Here is a 7,072-nt window from a genome sequence, read left to right as displayed (position 1 = left end):
CAGGCAAAGGGAGAGAGAGATAGAGAAAGAGAGGGACAGGCAGAGGGAGGGAGAGAGAGGAGGGTACAGGCAGAGGGGAGGGAGAGAGAGAGAGAGAGAGAGAGGATCAGGCAGAGGGGAGGGAGGTACAGAGAGAGAGAGAGAGAGAGAGAGAGAGAGGATCAGGCAGAGGGAGGGAGGTACAGAGAGAGAGAGAGAGAGAGAGAGAGAGGATCAGGCAGAGGGGGGGTCAATCAGAGGGAGGGAGAGAGAGAGGGACAGGCAGAGAGAGGTACACAAAGAGACAGGCAAAGGGAGAGAGAGATAGAGAAAGAGAGGGACAGGCAGAGGGAGGGAGAGAGATAGAGAAAGAGAGAGAGAGAGAGAGAGAGAGAGAGGATCAGGCAGAGGGAGGGAGGGAGAGAGTGAGAGAGAGAGAGAGAGAGAGAGAGGCAGGCAGAGGGAGGGAGAGAGAGGAGGGTACAGGCAGAGGGGAGGGAGAGAGAGAGTGAGAGAGAGAGAGAGAGGATCAGGCAGAGGGAGGGAGGTACAGAGAGAGAGAGAGAGGATCAGGCAGAGGGAGGGAGGTACAGAGAGAGAGAGAGAGAGAGAGAGAGAGGATCAGGCAGAGGGAGGGAGGTACAGAGAGAGAGAGAGAGAGAGAGAGAGAGGATCAGGCAGAGGGAGGGAGAGAGAGAGGGACAGGCAGAGAGAGGTACACAAAGAGACAGGCAAAGGGAGAGAGAGATAGAGAAAGAGAGGGACAGGCAGAGGGAGGGAGAGAGATAGAGAAAGAGAGAGAGAGATAGAGAAAGAGAGGGACAGGCAGAGGGAGGGAGAGAGAGGGGGGTACAGGCAGAAGGAGGGAGAGAGAGAGAGTGTGTGTGATAGAGAGACAGGAGATCAGGCAGAGGGAGAGGGGGGTACAGGCAGAAGGAGGGAGAGGGGGGGACAGCCAGAGAGAGAGAAGGAGATGGGGTGGGGGGGGAATACAGTGTGGTCCTGTGAATTTGTAATGCATTCTTCAAGCACATGCTATTTATAAGTGTGCTATTCGTACAGTACAATCCCCCTCAACACACACACAGACACACACAGGTTTTTAACTATGTATTTGTGGGGACTCTTGATTCATTTCTATGGAGAGAACTCTAATCCCAACCTGACAGCCTTAACCCCCACCCCACCTGAACTTTAACCATAAGTAACCAAACAAAATATGACACTTTTCGGCATTTTAAATTTTTTGATTGCATTGTCACCCCGGGCACCTGAAAAATGGTCCCCACAACATCAAAAATAACAGGTTTTTGTCACATTGTCGGGAAAATCTGGTCCCCATAATGTAATATAAATCTAATCCACACACACAAATACACACAAGGGCTTGGGGGGAGGGACTTGCTGTTCAGTTTTTGGGGAACCATTGTTTTAACTGGAAGCACTACAAGTATGATTTGTGTTGCTACAGCAATATTTTTGCTTGTCTACCATAGCGCACATATAGGAAGGCTACTCTGATGTGGACTCACAACACCACCCCCTGCTGGCTAAGTTGAGAACGCCAGCTCCCCTGACCCAGAGGCCTCTGTGAAGTTCCCCCCCCCCCCAGCCACTGCTGGGTGTAACGGCTGCCCTGCTCCTTCTCCCCTGTCACACTCATCAAAACATGCAGCCCCCACCGGGCCCCGATATGCACGATGCGTCACGAGGATCAACGGCCTTGCTGTCTTGGCGGGGGTGGGGCCTGGAGATAAAGTGCTCCACAAAGACCATCCAGTGTGACGTGTTCCCCTGCAGTGAGGAGCATCTCCACGCACATGCAGTAAGCAACAGCCCTGGACAAGCAAACAAAATCAATGGAGTAGTGACACTGTTATTGCCTGTGGAGGAAATTCTGTTTCTGCTTTGTCCCATTGTGCAATCTTTGGGGTCCCAGGAAAGGGCCCCCCACCCTGTAGCACGCAGGGAGCCGGGGATTAGGGCTCTGCTAGAGGGCCCACATACACTTAACTATGATGACATTCCGATCACAGACAGAGAGGGTCAGTCCAAGCTGTACTGCAGCCCTGGGATGAAGTCGGAATTAGCTCTTGTCAGGTAACCAACATTTACTCCTTTATCTGACACTTTCATCCTGGCCACATTTTCAAACCGTTTTACGGCTGGATTTTTCATCTTAAATACTCTGCTCCAGGGTACCACTGCAGAGCCCATCCTGGGATTTAAAACTTTGTTTTAAAAACTTTTTTGTTTCAGTTTTAGAGATTTATTTTAACCACTGCATTACTGCTTATTCCCTGACTGTTTTCAGAAAGCCTTTTCTCTGAATTGCTACCAGTAACTGTTTTTCCTGAAGAAGATTTTGGTCTAGAGAAAGAGAGATCTCCAATGTATCCAGTAAGGGATCAGCTCTTCGAGTTCCTGGCTGAAGATCCTTCAAGACAATGAGAGACCCAACAAGGAAATGGGCATGCTGTCTCTTGGGCATGTTTTCTATATTAGATTTTAATGCTAAGATTACCCAGAATGCACAGAGGACCCGACGCCTGTCAGTCTCCATTTCACAGCAAAGATGGTGATGATAGTACGGATTTAATACATTAGCATCCTCGTAATTAAGGAAATGATTTATAATATTTACATATAGCCCGTCCCTTGGGATAACCTCGCTTCAATTAAACTTAAATACATTTCCAACAAACTGCTCATTCGTCTGCAAAGAAATAAAGTAAGTTTTAGGCCAGTGCATACATGACCGTATCTCAAAGGAAATTTCAATCTATACTGTCTACTAATCTGCCAGTGGAGTTAATTGGACTCCGATATTTGTTCTGAAGCTTAGTCTATGGAAAATTCCAGACTGATTGGAAGGAGCTGGAAGCTGTACACCTGGACCTGCATGCCGCACCAATCCCTCCGTATGCCGTACCAATCCCACCGTATGCCGTACCGACCTCTCCGTATACCGTACCGACCTCTCCGTATGCCGTACCAATCCCTCCGTATGCCGTACCAATCCCTCCGTATGCCGTACCAAGCCCTCTGTATGCCGTACCGACCTCTCCGTATGCTGTACCGACCACTCCGTATGCCGTACCAATTCCCTCCGGATGCTGTACCTACCTCTCTGTATGCCGTACCGACCTCTCCGTATGCCGTACCAATCCCTCTGCATGCCATTCCGACCTCTCCGTATACCGTACCAATCCCTCCGTATGCCGTACCTACCTCTAAGTATGCCGTATCAATCCCTCTGTATGCCATACCGACCTCTCCGTATGCCGTATCAATCCCTCCGTATGCCATACCAATCCCTCCGTATGCCGTACCAAGCCCTCTGTATGCCGTACCAATCCCTCCGTATGCCGTACCGACCTCTCCGTATGCCGTACCGACCTCTCCGTATGCCGTTCCAATCCCTCCGTATGCCGTACCAATCCCTCCGTATGCCGAACCAATACCTCCGTATGCCATAGCAAGCCGTCCATATGCCGTACCAATCCCTCCGTATGCCATACCGACCTCTCCGTATGCCGTACCAATCCCTCCGTTTGCCGTACCGACCTCTCCGTATGCCGTATCAATCCCTCCGTATGCCGTACCAATCCCTCTGCATGCCATTCCGACCTCTCCGTATACCGTACCAATCCCTCCGTATGCCGTACCGACCTCTCCGTATGCCGTACCGACCTCTCCGTATACCGTTCTAATCCCTCCATATGCCGTACTAATCCCTCCATATGCCGTACCAATCCCTCCGTATGCCATACCGACCTCTCCGTATGCCGTACCCACCTCTCCGTATGCCGTACCTACCTCTCTGTATGCCGTCCCAACCTCTCCGTATGCCGTACCAATCCCTCCGTATGCCATACCGACCTCTCCGTATGCCGTATCCGCCCCTCTGTATGCCATATCTGCCCCTCCCTGTGCCGTATCCGCCCCTCCGTATGCCATATCTGCCCCTCCCTGTGCCGTATCCGCACCTCCGTATGCCATATCTGCCCCTCCCTGTGCCGTATCCGCCCCTCCGTATGCCATATCTGCCCCGCCCTGTGCCATATCCGCCCCTCCATATGCTGTATCTACCCCTCCGTGTGCTACACCCGCCTCTCCGTATCCTGCGCTGGTCCCTCCCTGTGCTGTATCAACCCCTCCGTATGCTGTACCTGCCGCTCCGAATGCTGTACCCGCCTCTCCGTATCCTGCGCTGGTCCCTCCCTGTGCCGTATCCGCCCCTCCGTATGCCATATCTGACCCTCCCTGTGCCGTATCCGCACCTCCGTATGCCATATCTGCCCCTCCCTGTGCCGTATCCGCCCCTCCGTATGCCATATCTGACCCTCCCTGTGCCGTATCCGCACCTCCGTATGCCATATCTGCCCCTCCCTGTGCCGTATCCGCCCCTCCGTATGCCATATCTGCCCCTCCCTGTGCCGTATCCGCCCCTCCGTATGCCATATCTGCCCCTCCCTGTGCCATATCCGCCCCTCCATATGCTGTATCTACCCCTCCGTGTGCTACACCCGCCTCTCCGTATCCTGCGCTGGTCCCTCCCTGTGCTGTATCAACCCCTCCGTATGCTGTACCTGCCGCTCCGAATGCTGTACCCGCCACTCCGTGTGCTGCGCTGGACCCTATCTGTGCTGTACCTATTGCCTCCGTATTCTGTACCCGCCCCTCCCTGTGCTTTACTGGTCCCTCTGTATGCTGTACCCGCCCCTCCCTGTGCTGTACGAATCCCTCCTTATGCTATGCTAGCCCCTCCCTGTGCTGTACCGGCCCCTCCCTGTTCTGTACCGGCCCCTCCCTGTGCTGTACTAGCCATTCAGGTCCCCAGTTCAGTCTTTATAATGGTGAACAGGAATACAATAATCTTGATGGATGGTCCGATTTTAACATCCACCGTGGTTATGAATCTTAAAAAGCAAAATTCAAGTAAAAAAAAGGATAAAGCAAATGATGATATATCTATATTTGTGATAGATGCTATTCATGGAATGGAGTCTAGGTGAGGTTTTCCCTTAATAAAAGGAAGAAGGCTGGGTAGACAGAGGTCAAACAGGGTTAAGAGGATCACCTGCTGTTGGCTACTGTGTTAAATCATTGGAACAATGAGGTCACTTCCTGTCCAAGCAGCGACTCTCATAGAGGCAGAACAAAACTTGAAATCTGTACATCTGGGGTAGCATCACCTCTATGGTAGAAGTGGCGAGGTCAAAGTTTGGCAGAAGCCTTTATGGGACAAGAGATCTCTGCAGACACAGCAGAATCACCAGGACGTCCCTGTGTCACCATTCGGCCTGTCTGAACGCATCACCTTGTTAATCAGAAACATCCGTGTAGAAAGAGACAGAAGATTCAAAGATACATCTATAAGGCTCTGCGTCAGCACTGCCTGTCGTTCTTCATGCTGAGATGCTCACCTGCAAGGAAGGCTGCATTGTCTTTGGTTAAAAACGGAATAGCAACAAACCGCAGCTGCTCCCCATGGTCACTGGTGTGGCACACAGAAATAGACAGGAAACAAAGTCACGTGTAACAGCCAGAAAGCAAAACGACAGACATATTAATCAGGAATTTCTGTTACAGCCCCCAAATTCTTATGTAACACTAATCCTTCCTCAGAAAACTCCCCAGCTGACAGAAATGCAAAGCATTGTGGGATGACCTCATTTTTCAGAAACAATGCAAGCAATTGCAGCTGAACAGAAATTTGTGCATTTATACTTGTTACTGGGTTAGAAGGAATTACGAGCTGCTTGCCTGCTCTATTTGTCTAACATAGACAAACATTTGCTTACAATTGTTATGAAACATTTTTACAAATATTACTCACCAAGAATAACCTACTTCAAGCCCTTTGTAAATATGTGTTGTCTTCTGATACCGCTAAAGCCAAATTATTTACACATGACCAGAAGTTTGTGTTTAAAAAAGGAACACATCAAGTATACCCAGAATCAAGTATTATTTAAATGCTGATATCAGCTTGCTACTCATATACTGTATGAGCTTCTTGAAAACTTAACTGGTCATTTTAATTTCTATATCATAATGCACATATTACCCACAAATCATTGTTTTTTATTCATTTATTTATTGGCCTGGCACAAATAATTAAAACATCACTACACTTTTGACAGTGTTCACAAGAACAGCAACAGAATATTACATTTACAGTCCTCAAAGTTACTCTCTGTTTGACTCAGAATAAAAGGACATTTAACCAAAGGGGTGATTCCTGGAGAATTTGTGATGAAGTGTGACATGTTGATCAGCCCAGTGCTGAGTTTATTACACTGTCAAACTCACCTGATTGCTGACCCCTGGCTTAGCTGAGTGAACATCACAGAGCTGTGAGAAGCACACAGTTCCACCCCCCATGCCTACCCAACCCCCAGTCAGGGCTCACCTGGACGCAGTTTGAAGGCTACTTTAGTGTTTAATCTCTTAAACATAAGATAAACCCCTTAACCTCCTACATCAACAGTGTATTTGCCGCTTTGCTAATATGACTGTGTTAGAACTACTTATACGAGCCACACTGCCGCTACAACGCAAGAAAAGAAATGCTGAACTGAACACTGTCGAGAGGGTCAATTCTTCGACTTGAAAACACAAATCTATTAGAATTTCATGACAAGGCTCCTATTACCAACCACCACTAACTAAGCATATTTAGTTGGAAAATGTAATACAAAGCAAAGAAAAAGCAAGAAAATAGCAGCAACCTACACATGTGGATATCTTCTCTCCCACTGTTCATTTAGGGATGAAGAGATGGGGGGAGGGGGAGGGGGAGGGGGGTATGTGCAGGCACCTTCACTGACATCAGGTGAGCTCTTCATGGTCAGGCTCCTTCAGCCTGTGAAGGACACTGCTCTGGATTCACTCAGAGTTCTGAGGACCAGTGTTTTTGGTGTCTGTGGTAACTTGCATATCCGTGTCTGGATGCCCTTTGGATTCAGAGCCCCGAGGATTTGGCAATCGTTCCTTCCTGTTTGGTTCATGTAAACATGTGTGTGTCAGTCGCATCATTGATGTCATGTTTGTGTTTCGTATTTAGGCACGGTTATCGATCACGCTA

Source organism: Brienomyrus brachyistius, chromosome 1, assembly GCF_023856365.1.
Source record: "Brienomyrus brachyistius isolate T26 chromosome 1, BBRACH_0.4, whole genome shotgun sequence".
In the NCBI taxonomy this organism is placed as follows: domain Eukaryota; kingdom Metazoa; phylum Chordata; class Actinopteri; order Osteoglossiformes; family Mormyridae; genus Brienomyrus; species Brienomyrus brachyistius.
The sequence above is the reverse complement of the archived record's forward strand: the minus strand, read 5'-3'. Positions refer to the sequence as shown.